Source organism: Pongo pygmaeus, chromosome 7 (assembly GCF_028885625.2).
Source record: "Pongo pygmaeus isolate AG05252 chromosome 7, NHGRI_mPonPyg2-v2.0_pri, whole genome shotgun sequence".
Lineage (NCBI taxonomy): Eukaryota > Metazoa > Chordata > Mammalia > Primates > Hominidae > Pongo > Pongo pygmaeus.
In genome coordinates this window covers 60,143,514-60,167,273 of record NC_072380.2, presented here as the reverse complement: position 1 = coordinate 60,167,273, position 23,760 = coordinate 60,143,514, and the positions used below count along the sequence as shown (strand labels likewise).

Here is a 23,760-nt window from a genome sequence, read left to right as displayed (position 1 = left end):
AATCCCCATCCTATTGAGGAGTGGAGGTAAGGAATGAGTCCCACTTTCCCTCAGCACACCCTCTGGTGGCTTGCATCCTACCATTCAGATGGGCCATTGACTCGTGAAGAAATGGTTTCATTTCAGAAACAGTTGGCCAGTCTCCCCTGCAGCAGCAGTGGACTACCCACGAGGGATGAGAAATGGTCAAGGTCCAGCTGCTTTGGCTCTTGCTCGTTGTTAAACCTACTTCCTCAGTCATGTGATGGATGCCTTCTCATAAGCTCATCCCTGCTTTGGAAAGCCAGTGGTCATCTACAATGTTGGTAAGCAAGAATTATAACTAAATCACAAGCATTTTCTCATTTAACCCTCACAGCCACCAAATGAGGCAGGTACTTGACTATGTCCATGTTATAGGCAAGAAATTAAGGTGCAGAGGGATTGAATGCCTGATATGGTTTGCCTCTGCGAACCCACCTAAATCTCATCTTGAATTATGCTCCCATAATTCCCATGTGTTGTGGGAGGGACCCGGTGGGAGATTGTTTGAATCATGGGGGCGGTTTCCCGCATATTGTTCTCGTGGTAGTGAACAAGTCTCACGAGATGTGACAGTTTTATCAGGAGTTTCCGCTTCTGCATCTTCCTCATTTTCTCTTGCTGCTGCCATATAGGAAGTGCCTTTCGCCTCCCGACGTGATTCTGAGGCCTCCCCAGCCATGTGGAACTGTAAGTCCAATTAAACCTCTTTTTCTTCCCAGTCTCGGGTATGTCTTTATCAGCAGTGTGACAATGGACTAATACAATGCCTTACTCAAGATTGCAGAGCTAGTGCCAGTGTTGAAACCTGAGCAATCTCACACCAAATCCAGCTCAGGGAGATTTACTAACTTATCCAAGCCATTCTGGATACAGTCATTATCTGATTCCACTATCACAGGCAGCTTTTTATTGTTGTGAAGTTCAGCTGAGACACAGAGACCCAAAAGAGCATTGAAGAGACTGCTATAATCCAGAACTATATAGCACTTTAAGGCTTATCCACTGGGCTCCTAGAACCTTTCAAATGCTCCACTCCATATCCCAGCTCTATTTCTGGACAGCAAGCCTGCCCTCCCCAAATGGAGCTTTCACCTCCTCCCTGGGCCTTGATCCCAATACACAGAGGGTCAGATGAGGTTCTGCAGACCGAAACATTATCTCACAGTGACTTCCAAGAGGCAGGTCTCTTCACCCTACTAGGGAGGAGAGGCCCCACTGCCCCTGCACCTGCAGCCAGGCAAGGGGAGGTTTCTTCTTTTTAAAATCCCTCCTTGTTTCCATAAATCTCAGGCCTCTTAACCTTCCAAGCTCTGAATAAAGGTACAGTGTTTCTTCTCCACAAACAGCATACTGTGCCCCACTTCTATCAATGCAAGGGTCACCCAGTGCCCGTTGAGAACAGCCTTCCCATTGAGAATGTTCACATTGCTTACTTTCCCTGTGGTTCTGAATCTTCTCTCCTTGTCCATTCAAAGTTCCAGTGAAGGTGCTGCATTGATAACAACTTTAGCCTCTCCAGTGTTCACAATGCAAGGCCAGGAGAGAGATTATCCACAGCCCTGGGGGAATTCTGAAGATGGTGGGAATGGGGTGGACCCCCGGGGCCACCAGTAGTCAGTGAGGAGCCCTGCAGGCAGGCAGCTCTTGACACCACATGGATACTTTCAATGGCTCGCTTCTTTAGATGAAAATGAAAGAAGGTCACGGAGTGTTTTCTTCTCTAGCTCTGAAATGGTTCATTCTGCTTTCCTGCCAGTTACCCATGGCCAAAGAAACAGCTGATGGTTTCAAATAGTACTTAATACAAAGAAGGAGGAAGAGGAAGAAGAGAGTGGTTGGGGGGCAATTCTCACTGTTGGTTTCCATTTTTATGGGGTTTACTGAGCAGCCACACTGAACATGAGGTTTGATTTGTGAGACTGAGCTAACCTAGATATTTCATGAGGGATTGACTTTAGATTCTGTTATCTTTTTGTGCCCTTTGGTACACAGCTTTTCAAATGAATCAAAAATGGATTCAAAGAAAACTAATTTTCATTTTAAATCCCTATGGTGAAACAGGTCATTTCATATGTTTTCCAAGTGTTGTTTATATTGTGTATGTCTGTATAACATCTAATACACCATGAAAACTAATTAAATGGTAAAATAATTAGAATTTATATACAATCATATAAGTACACAAACTGAAATTTTTCACTCCTTTTTATTTTTTGTCAGTTTATATTAGGTAATTGCATTAGGCAATTTAGAATTTGTCTCATCAAATGAAACTTTGAAGAGTATATTCAAGTAAAAATAACAAAGCTCTTTCTGTTTTTAGCAGACTTAATCCCAATAATAACGTTAACCCCAATAATATTTGAAGTCCTACTGAAGCGCCATGTTAAAGGCATTACAGTAGCTCTGAAGAAAAAGTAAAATACCTCCTCAAACAACTCTGGGAAGAAGCTCACCACCCGGCCACGATACCCACTTCTTGCTACAAGAAGCTTCTAGCTACACGGTTTTTCCTTCCACCCCACAGTGCAGTGGAAACAAGACCCAAGCTCTTCTCAAGGAGTAATAAGCACAGGACAAGTTTCCTGCTAAGTGGTCCTAAGTCAACAAGGCCATCTGATAAGAATTTGGGGAGAAGTGAATTTTATAGGAATAGAAGGGAAAGGACTCTTTTTCCATGTAGGCTTCTCTTGGAGTGGGGAGATTAGGAAATCTCCATGATATAAAATGATCAAAGTTTGAATCATTGTCACCCTACCGGAAAGACTCCAATTTGACCTTAGTTCTTAATCCCTTTAGTTTTAAGTGTATGTTAAAAGTATTTAAATAAAATGCAGCTGCCCCCAAACTGTGAGACTGTGACTGGGAAGGGACATGACTGTGTATTTGGAGACCTCAGGTATGTTGGGGGTTGGGGGCAGCCACCCGGATGGTTAGAAAACCCAGATGAGTCTTCTAACACTCATTTACCCAATTTAAAGAGAACATTTACCCAATTTAAACAGAACATTTTGAGAAATGTTGTGCAAATTGTTTTGCTGCCCACTTTTAGAGCCTATACTAGGACAATGTGGGTGGTGTATCGGATTATGTACACTAAACATGTGAAGTAAATAGGGTTGTGCCATTTCTAAACATCCAAATACTGAGGTACAAAGAGATGGAATGAGTATCTCATGATCCCACAGCTAATCGGTGTTAAAGTTTAAATGAAAGGGGGAAAAGGCACTAGATCTGAGAAACTTCTAGTCATAGGTCTCACATGTCATTGGTAAAGCGTGTTTGAGCGGGGAAAAATGATGATGCTTTCAGTTGGATTCTTAATGAAAACTTGTTACATTCCTTTACTTTTCTCCAGCGACAGCCCAGGCCACAGTTTGCACTTCGCATTCCCTAGGGTATCCAGTCACTGAGTGTTCCCTGCCTTCTTTCAGGACACAGATGAAATCCATCTTCTGTCTTTCATGGGAGTGGTGGGAGGACACGGAGGTGGAGGCGGAATCAAGTTTAAATACTAAGAAAATGAAAACAGATGCGTGGAGAGGCGGCGAGGCTGGTGGGAATGAGGGCCCAGAAGCCGTTCTCAGTCCTGGCTGCCTCTGCACGGCGCTCCTCCCCAAAACCCTCCTCCAGAGCCTTCGGGAGGGGCTGGCCTCCTCGGGCATTGCCAGCAGGGAACCGCCCCTCCCTCCGCGGAAAACCCTGCTGGGCAGTCCCAGCATGCCTTTTTCAGTACACTGTTCGCAATTAATTGGGAGAACCAGAGCTGGGAGAATTAGGAGAGAGACCAGTCCCTGAAACACGTGACGAGAAAAGTGCAGGGCCTTGTCTGTTTGCAGGCACGGAGAACAGGTGCCAAGGGCAGCGGCTCCTTGGCTGCCCGCGGGTCCAGGGGACGCAGACCAGGCCGGTGGCGGGTGGCCGGCCTGGGCGGGAGGCCACTGTTTGCGGAGGGCCGCTGTTTGCGGAGGGCGGGCCTGCCAGCCCCCGGTGGCCAGAGTGGACTCGGCGGCCTGGCGGGGCTCAAGCCAAGCTATCCATCACCAGCCGCCTAGCGGCTAGCAAGCAGAAGCAGGAGCCGCCCCGCCCACCTGGCTCCGCCCAGCTGCTGGCCAGAGCTGGGGCGCGGGGGCTGACGTCAGCACCCCGCCCCCGCCCGAGTCAGACACCCGGTCCGGTCCGCCTGAGACTGAAGGGCGCCGGGTGTCTGCGGGGGCGGGGGAAGCTTGGGGCTTCACTAGGGGGCCAGCTGCCTGGGGGTCTCTCTCTTCACCAGTTCTCCTGGCCCTGGAAGGAGCCATCCTCCGTATAAAATACCTTCCTGAACCGCGATGTTGTTGCCTGCAGGTTACAACCCAGGCTTTTTATAGCACTCCTCACACAACTGCCTCTGGACCTACTTTTACAAGAGGGGGTGGGGTAGTGAGAGGAGGTAACTGTTCCTTGTGACACAAGAGGCTGCCGGTCATGTTACTGGAACTGTGTGGGCTGGGCCGGATGAGCTTGCTGAGAGTCTCAACAAGGACCTAGCCAGAACCAGAAGGAGACCCAGAGAGTGTGGCGGCCCTGGCCTCGCTCACACAGTATGCACACACAGGCAGTTTTATACCTCCGGCATGTTCACGCAGATAAATAGCAACCCCAAAGAAAACCTTCATAGTGTCTGCCAATGAGCATCTCATACAATTTATAGTATGCTGTCTACAGTTAATTTAACCAACTCCGGGACCTCATGGTGGGGACACGCGGGTCACAGGCAGAGGAAAGGCCAGGTTATGTAACAGTGTTGTATAGTCCGCATCTGGCTCATCTTATGTGCTGAATGTACTGCAGGAGATGGCAGGCTTGGAAATGTCAGCCAGGGCCAAGATCCTGGCCAAAGGAGGCAAAGATGCTCCTCTTTGGCCAAAGGTAGTCCTTTGGCCAAAGGACTACCCTCACAGGGCTCTGGGGCTATGATAGGTTCTTCACTGACAAGAGAAGAAAGACCTGGGGCTCACAGAAGCCTGGGCGACCTGAGCGAAGGCAGGCAGCACAAGGCCTAGTCTTAGAGCTGAGACATGGAGGCTTGCAAGGACAGAGCAGAACACTGGGCTGTTTTATTTTTTAATCAGTGTACTGAGACTTTACAGATTCTTAAACTTCCTGAGAAGAGCATACCAGTATTTTAGGCGTCTGTCTTAAATGTACCCTATATTGTTTCTTAGAACCCCAAAGAGGCCTACAATGATGCTGTTTTGCCTTGCACTTGCCATCTGATGGCAGGTGAGTTTTCACAGCATATCACAGCCACTTGAAGGTGACATGAAGGTGATACCTGCTTCCTCTCCTACAGACCAAATACTCCTAAACACTGGCTCCACTCTCCAGACATAAAAGTATGTGTGTGGATTCAAGGAGCTTTATTTTTAGAAAACCCTTGAACACATGTACACTGAACAACAACTGAAAGGATAAAAATCTCATTTTGATTTTATCTATAGCAGAATTTCTGGTACCGTGGAGAAACAAGAAATTAGCTCTTGTGGGAATGGATTTATATGGAAAACCGAGCAAATCTGTTTTGTTGAGCGAAGCTAAATTTATACAGCTGATTTTCTTCAAACTGTGCAAAATACTCAAAGGCCCTATCTCTATTAACCAATGATCTAGAAAAGTCTTCATTTTGAGAACAAAGGAATTTCTAACTACATGGATTTCAAAACAGCCCATCTGACTTTTCTATGCTTTGATTTAGGTTCTTAACCATATACAAGTAGTAAGAAAAAAATGAAATCCCAACGAGCCAACAAGAAAGTATTGCAGAGTATTACAGTTGGGCCTCTAAGGAGGAATAACAAAATATACTAAGTATCACCAAATGATATTTACTAATAACCCTCCCAGTTGTAATTACAGTCTGTATCATGAAAGTGTGAAGGTAAAGCAAGTAGAAATGTTTTCTTTCTGCATGCCTGTTCCTTTCCTGAAACACCTCCCAACTTTGGTTTGATTCTACCAAGATTTGAGGTTGAAATTTGTCCAGATCAAAGCTAGAGATCATGATGATGGTTCTTTGGGGATGAGGTCAGATTTGATTCATAGTAACATTGCAATAACAACTACTGCCTGCAGTGACATTGGTCATTTCCAAAACACCTCCCTATATTATTTTATTATAATGACTTTTTTAATAAGTATTGTTATCCCCCACTTAACAGGTGAAGAAACAGAGGTCAGGTAAATTAAATACTTTGAGTCACACGGCTAATGAATAGCTGAACCAAATCCATCTGTGGGCCGTCTTGGTCAGTTTCTGCTGCTATAAGAAATTGCTATGGACTGGGTGGTTTAAACAACAAACACTTATTTCTCACAGTTCTGGGGGCTGGGAAGATCAAGATGGCAACAGATTTGATGTCCAGCAAAGGGTCTCTTCCTAGTTTGCAGGCAGCCATCTTTTTGTTGCATCCTCACGTGGTGGCAAGCACAGACAGGAAGCAAGCTTTCTAAAGTCTGCCTTCTGAGGGCTCTAATACCACCTGAGGGCTCCATCCTCAGGATATTGTCTAAGTCTACTTACCTCTCTAAAGACCTCACCTTCAAACACTATCCCAGTGAGAGTTAGGGCTTCAACATAGGAATCTGAAGGGGGCATCATTCAGTTCACAGCGCTCACCTCCAAATGAGCACTATGTACATCCTTGGTTTTACCGCATCACCTGGCTGTAGGCCCTGACTGACTGGATAAGAATACAAACCTAGGATCTCAAGAGAAACTGCACAACACACAGGATTCCTTCATGTACTAAGAACAACATATCATGACCTGATGAAAAAAAAGAAGAAAAAAAAATATATATATATACATCTGCTAGACAACTAGAACTTTTTGGGAACAAAAATATACATCAGATACACCCCAAATATATTTTTGTTTGAAACTTGAGTAGAGAAGGAGAATGGGGAGAACTAAATGACCAACTAATTCCTGAGCTATCCTTATGCTACCACCTGATTAAATGGCCCCATTAAAGCATTAGCTTTGTGAGCATTAAGAACCAACCTCAGAGTATGTGGCCCTAGATTCAGGTTCTGGCCCCTAGATGTACCAGCTTTGTAACCGTGGCAGTTTGCTCTAAGATCTTTGCTATGGTTTGAATGTGCCTCCCAAAAAGCATGTGTTGACAACTTAATCTCCAGTGCAACAGTGTTGGGAGGTGAGGCCTAATAGGAGGTATTAAGTCTTGAGGGATCCACCCTCATGAATGGGTTAATGCCAATTTATTAAAGACCCTGAGGTTGTGAGTTCAATCTGTTGCTCTCCCCCTCATTCTCTCTTTGCCATCCCACCATGGCTTGATGCAGCAAGAAGGCCCTCACCAGACGCTGGCACCTTGATATTGGACTTCACAGCCTCTAGAACTGAGGAAATAAAGTTATGTTCTTTATAAATTACCAAGCCTGTAGTATCCTGTTACAACAGCATAAAATAGACTAAGATAGTCTTTCAGATCTCATTTCTTCATACATAGAAATTTTTAAGAAGTGCTTATTCCAAGGGTTTTCCTATGAGATTTTAATGATTTAATGAATGTAATGGTACTTTGTGGAGGGCCAGGAAATAAGTAAATCAGCTTTTTTCACAAGCCCACCTCTATTTAAAAACAGAACACTATTTAACTAAAATGAAATGAAGTAAGTACCTTTGTCCAAAAGTCCTTGTTAGTTTATTTGAAAAGGAGCTCTATTTCAGATTATTTTTCAGTTAGCTTTTTGAGAACTGATCAGCTTACACAAAAAGTTCAGCCATTACAGGAAACCTGGGAAATGAAGGAATTCGCACGCTAAAAATAAAAAGAGTTTCAGCCAATGTTAACCTGAATAGGTATTATGTTATTTCACTTGGGTCTTTTCCTCCAACATGAGTTCAAACAAAAATAACCAAATATGTTTAAAAGCTCTTGCTGCCCAGTGACCCTGCTCTGTGAAGGCCCCACGGTTCTGGTGCTGCAGTATGGGAGGCAGAGGCATTTGCCCTGCAGGACCCTTCGTATACCTCCCCTGACTAATCAGTTATTGCCTAGGGTCAGCATCGGGTAAGAGGGGGAGGAAATGGAAAGGGGACATCTGAAGCAATTCTTCAATAGCTGAGTTGGGTGGGTTTTCCCCATTTAACAAAGGTGAAGAACAGCAGGACCCTGAGTTATGTAGGGCTTCAAGACTCCACTTCATATATGGAGATTTTCCTCTCATCCCAGGAAAGATCCCTCCCCTTAAGAAAAAGACTGTGCTCCCCAGGAGAGCAGAAGCCCAGGCCTGTCCTCAATGAAACAGCCTAGGATAGTGGCCTCCGGCCCACAAACCCCATCAGGGACTTGAGCAATAGTTGCGTGGGCAAAATAAACTGTGAAATTAAAGTTACCTGTTTCTGGCAGAAACCTGACTTATGGGGGATCTTTATAGATCTGGGAATAGTAAAAGAGAGTGGTGAAAAATCAAAAGCACCCAGAGTGATAATCCACACTGATTTAATTTACTCAAAAAGTATTTCACTCATCTCTTTCTACCCATGTAAACGCATGCCTAATCTCTAAGTGGTCTGGTATTTATGATAAAAGACACAAGAATACTCATCTACTTGAAGAAGAGCTCTTTGAAACTGGCCTGCTTATTCTGGTGTGAGATACCGCTCAGAAAATATAGGAAGATAGAGTGAACAAGCAAACAGATCTCCAGCTGGCTGTCAGCCAAAATGTTCCCTATTCCCTGGCATATGTATGTAATCTATTAGCCTGTAAATTCCTCAAGTACATGGGCCATGACTTCCATTTCCTCTATACCCCTCCCCTGCACATAGTACAATAGCCTGCATGAAATTAATAGTCAGTAAACATTGTCAGTTGTTCAATGTTTAAACCTGTTTTTACAAGCCATGTCTACCTCAAAAAAACCAAACCATATATATTATTTTAATACATAAGATCAGATATGCCACATTTATTTGGTTAATTCTCTCCTCCTACAAGCACAGTTTTTAACAGATTTTTACAGTGTAGATAGATCGCTCCACCTTCACCAAATACAGGCAGACATTAAGGTCTCCATCACTACAGGACCTGTCACCTAGAGTGAGCCTATGGCTCCCCTCTCTAGAATCTCCCCTTCAACGAGTCTCAAAAGGCTTTCCCACAACAATTATGTGCGACTAGACAGTGATTAAAATCCCTTCCATTTATGTTCCAGCCATGGAGGATCCACTGCTTTGCTTTGTTTTGCTACATCTCCTATCAGTCTCTGCTGCTTGAGTTGATAACTGCATTGTACGGAGACATTATGTAGGGAAAAGCGTTTACATCTGTATATGTACATGCGTGCACATACATGCAAGCACATACACGCACAATATATGATATCTGCCTGCCCAGGTGCAGTGGCTTACACCTGTAATTCCAGCACTTTGGGAGGCCAAGGTGGGCAGATTGCTTGAGTCCAGGAGTTTGAGACCAGCCCGGGCAACATGGCAAAACCCTGTCTCATTTCTTAAACATTTTTCAATTAAAAAAATCTATATATAGATATATCTCCACCAAAGATCAGCTGCAATTGACCAGGAAGAAAAATTCAGAAATATGTGAAGATAGATATTATTTGCAGAGAATCAGAACACTCATTTATTATACAGTCTATTATTGTCATTTTAAGTAAAAATATTACTTGTGTCTTTTAGGGGTTTTCTATTTTTTCACAACTTCCCTGCAACTCCCAGCCTTCTTTGTACTGTCATGTGACTATGTCTGGCCAATGGAATGTGGGTTAAGTGAGACACACGGTTTTTAGCACTGGCTGGCAAAGCTCCCTATGTGATCCTCCACTCCTTCTCTCTGCTCCTGTCACCTGTGCTTCTCCTGTCATTTCACAGGAGCCCAGGGAGGATGTGGAGGCCCTAGGCCACTGGCTCTCAGTTAGGGGCAATTTTGCCCCCAGGGGACACTGGCAATGTCTGGAGATATTTTGGTTGTCACAACTGGGCAGGGCGTTATTGGCAACTGGTGGGTAGAGACCAGGGATGCTGCTGACCATCTTACAGTGCAGAGGAAAGTGCCCACAACAATTATTTACCCAGCCCAAAATGTTGATAGTGTTGAGATTGAGAAACCTGGCTGTAGACAATGGCTGACATTGCAGGTGGAGAGAGGCTGGATCTCTGAGTGACTCTGTGGAGCAAGCACTGCCCATCCCTCCATCCCGCATGTCCACTCAATTGTCTCCACTGTCCTTTATCATCTCCAAGTCTAGACGCAAATTGTGAGAAATAAACCACTGCATTAAAACCCTGAGATTTTAGAGTTATTTGTTAAGACAAGTGCCTTACTCTAATAGACTAGGAAACACAAGCCATATAAAGCAAAACTTAGAGACGTACCTTGTAATAGGTCACAGGAAAATATGAGGAAAATGTTTTGTTTTGTTTTGTTTTACTTGCTTTTGATGCTATATCATAATAGTAACTGAAGTCCTGGTGCCTTCCATTAAGGAAGGAATCTTCCAGGCCCCCTTGCTGGGAAACTCTCTTGCAATGAAAAACAAACAGGTCCATCAGGGCATCTGGCACAAACTAGTGAGGAAGACTCAGCTTTTCCTACGTGCTGCACACAGCTTGCCATCTACCCACACCATTTTACGAATGGCTGACATGTACTCCAGTGATGCCGCTTAGTCTAGAGGCTTATAATGAACAACAAGCATGAAAATCTGAGGAGGACACATTTTCAAGAGGAGTGCAGAGATTGGCTTGCAGTTCCTTCTGACTCAGTTGGAAGCCTTCTATGCTTATGGTTTCATTTTTCTAACTGCTTACACCAAGCCTTCCTGGTGATTTTGTGTCCGGAATTTATTACTTCTTGTGGGTTCTTGGTCTCACTGACTTCAAGAATGAAGCCGTGGACCCTCGCAGTATGTGTTACAGCTCTTAAAGATGGTGTGTCCAGAGTTTGTTTCTTCAGATGTTCAGATGTCTCTGGAGTTGCTTCCTTCCGGTGGGTTCGTGGTCTCACTGACTTCAGGAACGAAGCTGCAGACCTTCGCAGTGAGTGTTATAGCTCTTAAAGGTGGCGCATCCAGAGTTGTTTGTTCCTCTCAGTGGGTTTGTGGTCTTGCTGACGTCAGGAATGAAGCCACAGACCCTTGCAGTGAGTGTTATAGCTCATAAAGGTAGTGCGGACCCAAAGAGTGAGCAGCAGCAAGATATATTGTAAAGAATGAAAAAACAAAGCTACCACAGCATGGAATGGGGCTAAGTGGGTTGCCCCTCCTGGCTGGAGTGGCCAGCTTTTATTCCCTTATTTGGCTGCACCCACATCCTGCTGATTGGTCCATTTTACAGAGCACTGATTGGTCCATTTTACAGAGTGCTGATTCATCCATTTACAGAATGCTGATTGGTGCATTTACAATCCTTTAGCTAGACACCGAGGGCTGATTGGTGCAATTTTACAGAGTGCTGATTGGTGCATTTACAATCCTTTAGCTAGACACGGAGAACTGATTGGTGCATTTACAATCCTTTAGCTAGACACAAAAGTTCTCCAAGTCCCCACCCCACCCAGAAGCTCAGCTGGCTTCACCTCTCAATTTTCCCTACCTTGGCCTGACTAATTTCTCACAGTGTAGTATAGCCAGAATGTTCTGTGGTAAATTAGGATTCAGGTAAAAAGCAGTAACACAATGACGAGTGCAGCTGCAGGCTGGACAGTTGACCACAAAGCCAGTCAAATGCAAAGAGCCTGGAGTTAAGCCTGGCAATGAGGTCAAGTCACTGAAGTCCTAAAGTTTACATAAGGAATCTACAGTGGACAGTAGGTCTAAAAAGTGACACCAGTTTTCAGCCTGAAGACTGGAATGGCTGAACCTCTTCGAATCTTTTTATGGCAAGAGAGATCAATGATATTTTACTACATGCAAAAGTTTTCATAATAATAATACTACCTCCGTATACAATGAGCCTTAATGAAAGAGAGATACGCACGAAAACGTGCCCCCTTTGCTGTCTTCCAATGAGCTTGCACTCCTCATTAGCTTTCAGTACCTTTGCCAGTTTCCCAGCAGAGACACACTTCGCCCCTTGTCCACTGCGGCTCATGTGGGATGAGACCCAGGGCCCTCAGCTCAGGGCAACCCCTCACAGCAGCTCCATAGTCTTCCTCCTGGCTGCATACTTGGAGTGACCACACCTTGCATAGGCCCTCTTCCTCAAGGCTTTTCCACCTCTAGGGAGCTGGCATCTGGCATCTCGGAGGTGCAGAGACTATCACAGTGTGGGGCAACCCACAGGGAAACAGAGGCTGAGAATGAGAAGCAGTGTTGTCACAGAGGGGCAATGCCACCAACAGCCACAGAGCAGAGGGCACAGTGGCATTGCGGTGCGGTGCCCTCGCTGCTTATCTCAGGAACTGAGGAGCCTATAGGCGCAGCTCTGCACGCTGCCTCCCTGGCCCTGACGGCTGCCTGGAGGAGGCGGCTCAGCCAAGCCCAGAGATAATGCTTGGGAATTGGGTGGACAAGCTGCAAAAGGAAATTCCAAGCAGACAGCAGCAGTGTGTATCAGGACACAGAAGCCAGGACCAGCGAGGTTCTCACTGCACATCCCATCACTGCCAACTCAGCGGAAGCTCTGTCCACTGTGAGCTATGTGAGCCAAGCCTCTCTGCCTTCTGGCTGACTTTCACTCATTGACCATCCTTCAGACAGGACCCCCACATCTGTTTTATCTCATTTACTAGGAAAAAATCCATTTAATTCATCTATGCAACATATATATTTATTCATTTCAAAGTATGTACATGTACTTTTATATTGTATATGCTAAATAATACAATACCGAAATATAATTTAAAATATTTAAGATAATAGAAAACACACGCAAATAGACTATCAGTACTTTCTGCCCACAGGTCAGTTTTTTCTTTCTCACCAGGCTGTAGAGTTACTCCACCAGTCAGGGGAGAGCGATTTTGTTCATCACTATGTCCCAGGACCTCGTACAGTGCCTGATACTTATCATGACTTCCACGAGTTTGAATAATTAATGAGTGAACCCTGCACACCACCAAAGGTTTACAATAGCACTGAATGCAAAAGCAGTTAATGCAGAACTTCTAACTTCTCATGAAACAGACTCAAACAGCCGTCAAATCTTGAACCATTCATATAGGTTACAACTTGCATTATTCAGAAAAATGAATGACCCTATGGGTCATCAATATAGCCAGTGGGAAGCAGTAGGATGATGCGAGAAGACAGAGCACTTGATTCCATTTTCCTGAGGATCCGGCACAAAGACAAAACCAAATTTACCTTCATGTGTTTTATTTTTTGTTCTTCACTAAAAAATAATAGATTGCATCGGAACACATGATAATAAAGGACTAAGAGAGCTATTTTACTTTCCATGTGCTGGACTGAGAGGGCACCATGCTCACCCCTAGAACAGCCATCCCCTGACCTCCTAAAGTCCCCTGGGCCAGCCCCTCCCTCAGAAGTGCACCCCTCAACCCAGTGGAAGTCAGAGGCCCGCATAGCGGAGCAAGAGTGCATCTGAGAGAGGAATCCACGCACAGAAAGTGCATTCAAGGCTACGTTTTGTTTAATCTTTGTAACTGTTCATGGAAGCCATCATAGAGAGTTTTGCTTGAGGTTAGGGCAAAGGTACAGCAAGATAAAAAGAAGCGAATGATGCTTCTCCAACATCGTGGTTTCAGATGCATCCTGGCTCTTCCCTCTCAATTTTGTTAGTCCCCACTTACCCAGTGCTGGTGGATCATCTCAGCAAATTTGAGTTTTGAGGAGAGAAAAAACAAGTTCCCCAAATGGGGTGGTTTCCACAAATTTTTATGCATTTTGACATGAAAAAGTGGCCACGTGATGAAGTCAGGTAGAGGGATGGCTCCGTGCAGAGTGTCAGAGCCTGAATCTCCAGCATCAGGGACCCCCTTTCCACAGCAGTACAGTGTGGCCTGAGACAGAGAAGGTGCTCTGTGGTGACAGCCAGAGGCAATGGCTTTATTTCAGTCTTATCCTGGGCAGGATGTGTTTGGGAGGTGTAAGACCTACTTGTTTTGATCTGTGAGTCTGTTAAGTAGAGACACACTGAATGAGTGCCACTAAACTGAATCTGATTCCCAAGACGATCAAAGAACTTTGTTGTATCAAACTCTTCTGAGTGACCAGAAACAACCCCTAGAAAGTGACAGCATTCAAAGCTTTGGCAGGCCACACAGTAAAATTTAACCCGATGAACTAATTATCCACCCTAAAAGAAAGGGCAGGGCTTCATGGGAAATGCACAATCCATAGCTTGCCGTGAAACACACTCAATAAACAGGTTTCACAATCTCCAGGAAGCCAAGTGGCAGCAGCGGTGTGGGAAAGCTGCCTCCAGCCGGGCTTGCAGGTGCGCCTGATTGAGCGAGGCTGTTGGCTTCTAGGGATGGGCCACAAGTGGCCAGCAACAAAGCGGCGCAGCAGGTTCCCAGCCGTGGAACACCCTGGGAAATTTTCTCATGCTGTTGATAGGATGGGAACCTGGCACTGCCCTCAATGCCTAATCCATTCTGCAAAACGACATTTATTAGGGTTCTTTCCTGGTTGACTCTTATGCAAAACAGCCACACACATTTAATACTGTTTATAAAAAACCGAATGTCTTCTTCTCAGAAGTGTCTGTTCACATCCTTTGCCCACTTTTTAATGGGGCTATTTGTTTGTTTCTTGTAAATTTGAGTTCCTTGTAGATTCTGGATATTGCGCATCCTGCACATGTACCCCAAAACTAAAAATTAAAATTAAAAAATGGAAAGAACACATACATAGAAGCACCCAAAAATGGATGTTCAGACCATTTCATTTTCTTGAGGACATTTTAATTTTTACTGAGAACTTCGTGCAAAGTGGCTGGGAACTTGTGCCTTCTTAAGGGTTTTTTAAGTAACTGAATCAAGTCAATTTTTTTTTTTTTTTTTTTTGAGATGAAGTTTCGCTCTTCTCACCCAGGCTGGAGTGTAGTGGTGTGATCTTGGCTCACTGTAACCTCTGACTCCCTGGTTCAAGCGATTCTCCTGCCTCAGCCTTCCCAAGACAAATTTTTTTGAAAATGGGCCTCAACCGAAGAAACTGGGGGCGGAGAAAAAGCAGGCAGCAAGCAGGACCATGCAGACACTGGCACTGTGGCAATTTCCTTTCTAGTCCCATATCATTTGCCTTTCCAAAAGGAAAATGGATAAATACTATATATATGTATGTGTCATATCAATATACTCAAAATATTTATTTATATTATTTATAATTGTATATAATGATATATTCATATAAATCATATATTATATAGTCATATACAAGAGGAAAGAAATTTAGGTTGGTTTGAGAAGTACCTCTGAAGTATTTCTCTATGACAGCTGCCTATAGGTGGGAAAAGGACCAGTAAGTGTAGAAGCAGTGAACCATTTGTCGTCACACTAAGCGCTTTCTCCCAAAGTTGTTATTTATTAATTGACTAATTAAAAAATGAAATTATCAAGCATTTAACTTACAGGTTCTACAAATATTTATTGAGCACCTGCTATGTTGCTAGAGCCATGCCAGGCCTTGGGATCACTGGGAAGGAAGCCACAGCCCATCTCTGCCCTCCCTTATGGGACCAAATCCCATCAGCAGACCCCAGGTAGAAAAGAAAGTAGCTATGTCCAAGTCCACACACAATGCTTCTGAGTACCACCCAGATTCCTCAAAATGTTGGCTTAAAAAAAGGCTTATGTGCTTTAAAAATACATACAAATAGCATATTTTTTAAGAAAGTGAATAAATTTGGATTTGAAACCAAGGTATTTATCCTTGGAACCAGACTAAAATGAAAAGACATGCAAGATTTCATGGCCACCTTTATATGTAACTTTCATTGGCACTGGCCAACTAGTCAGTTTTATTTGTAAAGTGTTTAAGTAAAGTGGTTTCAGAACAGTCGAAACAGAAAAATGTGTGATCTTTCCCACTTAGTTCATAATCAAAATCGGTTTAAATCAAAAGCTAGCAGAGCACTGCAGATCAAAGTGGTCTCCACTAATAAACATGGAAATATTAAAATTAAAGCTATTACTAATGTACAAGTTATTTTAAGCCACATTTAATATCATCCTAAGCCTTTTAGAGCAGAGCAAAATAGTTTACTTTCTTTTTAAAAAATTAATATATATATGTCTATTATGTCTGCCAACATTGCATTACAACAAAGTCATACCAAATCTTAAATTAAGTGCTTTAGAAATTATCTTTTTCAAAGAGCTGCAGTCTAGGTTTCTAAGTCTCACATTAAAAACTAAACATACTCAATTTGCCAAATCCATAAAGGAAAAAAGAAAAAAGAAACTAAACAGTTCAAATTTAAATTAAAAATATATTTTAAATATAAAAAAATTTAATATAAAATAAAGGTGTATTTCTACCATCATCAATTTTATGACATAAGCTGATAACTTTAAGAACTTATTTTTAAAACATATAGTTGTCTCTAAAATATGTATTACCAGAACACTCTTAAAGCTCTTTGTTTTATAACAAATTGAATATCTGATACAAATCTGATATATCCAGCTTTGAAATTTCTCAACCTTTTTGGTGATTGACTCAGGCTAGAAAAATGGAATTAGATAACTATTAAAAATGGATGCATGACATAGCTGCTGGCACTTCTTCCAACTCTACCCCACGTGGGTGTTGCTGCTGAAACACCCTGACACTTTGCCTGCACTCAGGGACCAATCACTCACAATACAGCATCCAAACAGTTGGCTCCAGGGTGGATGTGTACAGCGTGCTCTACACTTTCCCACGTAATGTGGGAATCCCATAGGAACGAGTCCCCAGCCTGAGATTTGTTTTATGAGTCATTCTTGTATCTCAGCTCTACCACACCCCCAAGACAGCTTGCTGTGAGCAACATGTTACTGCAACAAACAGTGAAGGCAGGCGTGACCTTCCCTGGCTGGTCGGGTCCAAGTCAAACCCAGCAACACAGGCACACCTCTAGTCCTGAGCCCAGTTTTAATTGAGGGATTCCTAAGGAGGCTGAACTTGACAGGCGGAACTGTGGAGTTCCGCCAACTTTTAGAAAAGATTCTATCATCTAATGGCAAAATGTTCCTTTACTGCAGGCCACCTGTGATGGCATCCAGAGGAGGCTGTGTGAGGCGCCCACTGGGTGCCATCTCTCAGGCACACTGGCATCGAGGCCACGATGGGCTCTGCTCTTGGCTCTCGGGCTGGACGTGTCCAGCACAGATCCCAAGAGCACCATTGTTCACAGAGAGCTCCCAGGGTGCTGTCCCCGGACTATCCGTTTACTTCAGGTTCTGAATTAGGTTTCAGGAGGGAAGAAACTAAACTGCTCAATTAACTTCTTCCATCAAAGCCATTTTCTTTCAGCTTTCTAAAAATGGTAACTAATTTGTGATTTCAAATCTCACCAGAATGATGTCCCTTCCCAATGTGACAATTAATTTTATTCATTCTATTTTGTCCTCTGTGTTTAAAATATTGATTTTCAGAATTCAGACCAAATGAGAAAGAAAAGTCATTTCAGATGACAAAGATAAACAGCAAAGCATGGCTCAAGCCCAGGCAGGGTCCTTGGCCCTCATCATCCTGCCATGTAGGCTGACGCTGCACAGTCCCAGTGCTTTATTGAGCAAGCGTGCTGGTCTCGTAACCAGCATTTATGCAGCACTAGGAATGTTCCTGGGCTGCTTTTCAAGGCGAGCCCCAAGCATGCCTTGAGGGCCTATGGGTGCATGGTTTGCAAGGAGCAAATCTCCAAGGGGCACCGAGGTAACACAGGAGGGAAGTGGGAGCAGCAGAGGAAAAATGCAGTGCCAGGAGAGAGCCTGCTTTCTTTTATGACTCCCCCATCTCTCTAACCATCCTGCAAGGAATCAATTCAAGACATGGAATTGATGAACAGTAGTTAATTTTTTTTAATTTTATTTACTTTTGCAAAGTTATCAGTTTCAGAACTTTCTTCAAATTCTACTTTATGCCATCTTCCTGCAGTGCCTCTTCTCTTTAAAATATAAATTAGGATAAATCTTCCTGTGAGAAATGACAACCTGAGAGGAATACTGACTGACCTGAGAGTGGAGCTGGGGTTCTTATGACCTGCCCAGATGTGGGCGCATCATCCACCTCTCTGGACCTGAGCTCTCCATCTATAAAGCGAGGCTTTGGATGAGACACGGAGGCTGCCAGGCTTCTCAGGACAGCTCTGTGAACCTGCCTCACCTCACCCGGGTGCTTATCAAAAGACAAACAACTGCAGAGCATTTTAGCAGACTTCATGGATCAGGATCTTGGGATGGAATCCTGGGATCTACTTTTATAACACACTTCCCTGGTGGTTTTTATGCATGCTAATGTTTGAGAACCACTGCTCCACAAACAAGAATTGAAGATTCATTTAAAATACTTCCCCCATATACCTGTGTATATTCTATTTTTCAGAACAGCTCCAGGTTTAAACCCTTCCTTATTACCCCAAACTACTATTATAATGTGCAAGTCCTAAATCAAGAATATAGCCTTTTGGTTAAAAGAATGCAATGGACTGAATGTGTCTCCACAAAATTCACTTCGTGAAATCCTAACACATCCTCCCATGTCATGACCTTAGAAGGTGGGGCCCTTGGGGAGTGATTAGGCCATGAGGATGGAGCTGTTGTGAACAGGATTAGTGCCCTTATGAAAGGGACCCCAGGGAGTTCTCTCTGTGCCACGTGAGGATACGCTGGGAAGCCCACAGTCTGCATTCCCGAAGAAAGCCTGCACCAGGGCCTGACCATGCTGGCATCCTGACCTCAGACTTCCAACCTCCTGGGAGAAATTAATTTTGCCCATAAGCTGCCCAGTCTATGGCATTCCGCTATAGCAGCCCGAACTAGGACAGAGGGGAATTAATGGTCTGAATTGACTGTAAATAATTCTACAAGGTATTAATAGATTAAAACACAACTTTCTTCCTGATGAAACCAGAAATGTAAAAAACAAAATACCTTTCATGGAACATATGAAGAGTAGTTTAAAGTTTTCACGTCAGAAAAAAAATACTTTGAACTTTAAGACAGTCTCTTTGGAACTTATTTGCTATGAAGGGGCACAATGTTCTCCTCTGATTTTCCCACTCTCCTGCCAGAGCTACTCTGTGGCTAGTGGTTGGTGACGAAGTTCGGGACTGCTCTAACATCCCCTGCCATTGAAAGAGAAATGGCAGCATCTGGGGAGTCAAATCCCAGCCAGTGCTTTGGGAGACCCAGAACTCTGCTACCATCATGCCGAGCCGCCTTCTGGGGTCTTTGGTTCTGAGCCTCAGTTTCCCTATAGAGAAAAACTTGACTGGCTGGGATTTTTTTTTGCTGTTGTTGTCCAGATAAAAAAGCCCTTTCTGATGTGACAGCTTCTATGAGTAGACAGGTTTCTAGCTAGATGGAATTATAGGAACTCTTCCTAAAATTTCCTTAAAAATAGGAACATTTCCCTTGAAAACCAAGCAAGTCCTGTGAGGAAGCTCCTCACTGGGGCTGGTTTCAGTCAACCATGGACAGGGAGGCCTGGAGACCACTCCGTCTGCAGGAGATGCTAGGGAGAAACGAATTTGCCTCCTTCCTCTTCTTATACTCAGGCAGGGCAAGGGTAAGGACCTCAGTCAGCTCCTCAGTTTGCTACTAATTAGTTCAATTTGGGGTTTTGTAGAACATATGAACACCTTTGCCATCTGTGGCAGATAGACTGTAGGACCAACAACAACCCCCACCACCTGACTGTGTGCCATGGTGCTACCTCTCTCCTTGAGGGTGGACAGGACAACCAATAGAATGTGGCAAGGTGGGGAGATGTCCTTTCAGTGGTTGCCAAATCTCTGTAGGGCTCCATCTCACAGTAGACTTGTGCCAGAGACTCTCCTTGCAGGCTTGATGAGATAAAAAACTGTTGGTGAAGCCCATGTAGCAAGGAGCTGAGGGCAGCCTCCTGCCTCCAGTCAATAGAAAACTGAAGCTTGGCCAGGTGTGGTGGTTCATGCCTGTAATCCTAGCACTTTGGGAGGTGGAGGTGGGCAGATCACCTGAGGTCAGGAGTTCGAGACCACGGTGAAACCCTGTCTCTACTAAAAATACAAAAAAAAAAAAAAATAGCAGGGTGTGGTGGTGGGTGCCTATAATTCTAGCTGCTCTGGAGGCTGAGGCAGGAGAATCACTTGAACCCAGGAGGCAGAAGTTGCAGTGAGCTGAGATCACACCATTGCACTCCAGCCTGGGTGACAGAGCGAGACTCCCTCTCAAACAAACAGACAAAAAAAAAAAAAGCAAAAAAAAAAGAAAAGAAAAGGAAACTGAAGCTCTCCTTCCTACAAACACACCTCCCCCTTGTCCTCACAGGATACATTCCAAGCCCCTGGTGGATGCCTGACACTGTGGATACTCCCAAACCTATCTATACTGCTCTGGTTTGATCTGACAACCTAGACAGCTACTGAGTGACTGACAGCACACAAGCCTACCAGCATGGAGACATGGGACAAACAGATGGTTCAAGATTTCATCATGTGACTCAGAATGGCACCCAATTTAAAACTTATAAATTGTTTATTTCTGGAATTTTTCATTTAATGTTTCTGCAGGTAATGGAAACTGCAGAAAGTGAAATAGAAGAAAAGGAAAATGACTGTACTGCAGGGGACGCAAAGCTGCCAATGGCCATGCAAGTGGCGAAGTGGATTCTTCCCCAGTCGAGCCCCCAGGTAAGACTCCATCCTTCACCAACAACTCAGTTGCAGCCCCATGAGACCCTGAGCAGAGGACCCAGTCACACCACTCTTGGCCTTTCAACCCCTAGAAACTGTGAGGTAGCAAATGTTTGTGGTTGCAAGCCACTCAGTGGGCGGTAAGCGTGTGGTAATCTAATATGCAGTGGCCAAAAAGAATATGCCATCTGCCTTTAAAGTTTATATACTGATGTTTTATTTTTTTTCATTCAATAAATTAAGTTGGCTGTGAAACGTGAAAGCACATTTGGCTCATAATACAAACAAAAGTGCATAACTTCATGAAGTTCTTTCAAATCTACCCATGTGGCAAAACACAAAAGTGTGTGAGACCTGCAAGTCTGCAGATAAAGAAGCCTGGAGCAAGTCCTATGAGGAAGAACCTTTGAAGAGGGCATGCACACTCCCAGCCAGGACAGCTGAGGAAGGCAGCACAGAGGAAGCATACATGAGCCCGAAGAGATTCGGGACATATTGTGGAAACTGATTTTTAATGGGAACTGGCTGATGCATTATCAAAATAAAGATTTTTATTTTTTCCAGTCTCTGCCTCCAGTCATACTCTGTTGCAGGTGTTGGCAAACATAGCCTGCCTCAGATGCCTGTGTTTGTAAGTAAGGTGTTATTGGAAAACAGTTGTGCCCACTCATTTACATATTGTTTATGGCTGCCATTGTGCTACAACAGCAGGGTTGAGTCATTCCAACAGAGACTGGTGGATCACGAAGCCTAAATTATTCATACCTGGCCCTTTACGGAAAATATTTGCTGATCTCTGCTCCTCTGAATCTCCCTTTCTCATCTCTTCCCAAAATGTATGACAGACTTCCTAAGCTTCTGATCTCTTCCAGCTAGTAAATCCCAGTCCCACTTAAATTTCAGTCTTAACCCCAATTTAAACCTCTTCTCTTCCCCAGTCTACAGGAGGTTTGAGCAGGTGCCTGACTCCTTGGAGTGGAGGGAGGGAGGTCCTTCTGTTGCTCTAAGAGATTTACTTCCTGTCTCTTCAAGACGTACCTTCTCCAGTTGGTTGGAGGGATTAGGAGGTTGCAGAAACAGGACAGGTTTCCTTTTATTTCTCTGGCTGTGATTGTCTCCCTCTATAATGCTGACTGGCTTCTTTGCCCTCTCTCCATCTGGCTACACCTTTTGGGGGTGCTGGTTGGGATGTAGGAAACTCTTTAGGTGCCCCCTGCACAATTCCCTGAGATGGACATTCTTGCTGAGGTTTGACCTTCTCTTCTCTTCAGCTCCCACCATCAGCTTCTCGCATGCGGCTGCCTCACCGTGCCCAGAGGGCATCCCTCTTGGACTGCAGTGTCCACCAGAGACACAAACAGAGAAAATATGAGTTCCTCCTCCACTGTCCTCCTCCAACCCATCTCCCAAATTCAGATAGCAAAGGAAAGAAAACATCAGCCAAACTTCACCTACACAGACATCAACCTGGGAAACGGAATGGCAGTCTTGGACTTCTTGCAGGATTCCCAAATCCTCACTTGTCTACTTGTTTTGGAGGAGGAGAAGGTGTTACAGGAAAAGAAGAAAGTAACTTTTCACCACAAATGCCTGCCTTTCCCTGTGACCTGTAACCCCAACAACAACCACTTTCTCCACCCTCTCTACCCCACCCACCCACCACAATCATTTCACATCATCTGAGGAGGGAAAGGTTCAGAGGAAGCAGTGGTAGGAGAGGTGGCCTGCCTGCTGTTTGTAACCCTGGTGTGACATGTCTGGCCTGTTTGGATGTTGTCTCTGCCTGGACGGTAGGAGTTAATTATGGGCATTAGCACCAGTTCAACAGCCTGGTTGTCGGGAGGAGAATGAAACCCTGTAAGCTCCAGCAAGTGTTCAATAACACAAAGATGTTGCTATAGATAGCAAGATGGGGGCACTCAGTCAAAGAGGACTGTGCCACTTAGGAGCTCAGCTCCATTAAAAACTTACATCACATTAGGACACATCTTCACAGCAGCATGGTTGACATTTTGGACCAGATTTTTCTTTGGGGAGTGGGCTGTTCTGTGCATTGTAGGATGTAAAGCAGCATCCCTGGCTTCTACTCACTAGATGCCAGTGAAACTGTCCCAAAAACTGTTGACAATTAAAAGTGTCTGTAGTCATTACCAAGCATCCCTGAGGTGTGGAGTGGGGGCATGGATGAGAAGCACTGTGATTACAGAAGTGGTCAACCAGCCAACATCTACCAGGTTTATGTTGAAAGAGAATCATTGGCTTTATTTATTTTTAATTTTTATTTATTTTTTTTTTTGAGATAGGGTCTCACTCTCACCCAGGCTGGAATGCAGTGGCATGATCATGGCTCACTGCAGCCTCAACTTCCCAGGCTCCAGTGGTCCTCCCACCTCAGTCTCTCAAGTAGCTGAAACCACAGGCGGGTGCCATGCCCAGCTAACTTTTGTATTTTTTGGTAGAGAGGGGGTTTTGCCATGTTACTCAGGCTGGTCTTGAACTGCTGAGCTCAAGTGATCCACCTGCCTCAGCCTCCCAAAGTGCTGGGATTACAGGTATAAGCCATTGTGCCCAGCCTATTTTTTTAACCTCTTATTTAAAGGATATTTTCATGCAGCCAAATTCATTCTTTTGAAAATGAAAGTTTACTCTGAAAACTATCTGGAAATTGTTACTTAACAGAATGGCTGGATATATAGATATCATAAATGATGTCACACTAACTGTGTTTCTGTGGATTCATATATCATTTCTTCTGGCAGAAATTAATCTCTGTAATTGGATTTTTGACCAAAGCCTCATCTAATCGGTCAAGGAAGGGAAGCTCTATCATGTGCAGGCCATGTGCTAACCAAAGTTACATATGTTATCATCACCCTGCACCTAAGGAATATATTAAGCATGGCTTTCTTTTCAGGATA

At 44.2% G+C, this 23,760-nt stretch overlaps 1 long non-coding RNA gene across 1 annotated transcript; it reads left to right on the top strand.

Annotated features, from left to right (window-relative positions):
* Window positions 1–641: 641 nt before the first annotated feature.
* Window positions 642–21,383, top strand: LOC129042583 (uncharacterized). The gene is made up of 3 exons (XR_008504154.1): window positions 642–711; window positions 20,720–20,839; window positions 21,086–21,383. It is a non-coding gene; the product is annotated as an uncharacterized LOC129042583 (long non-coding RNA).
* The last annotated feature ends 2,377 nt before the right edge of the window (window positions 21,384–23,760 follow it).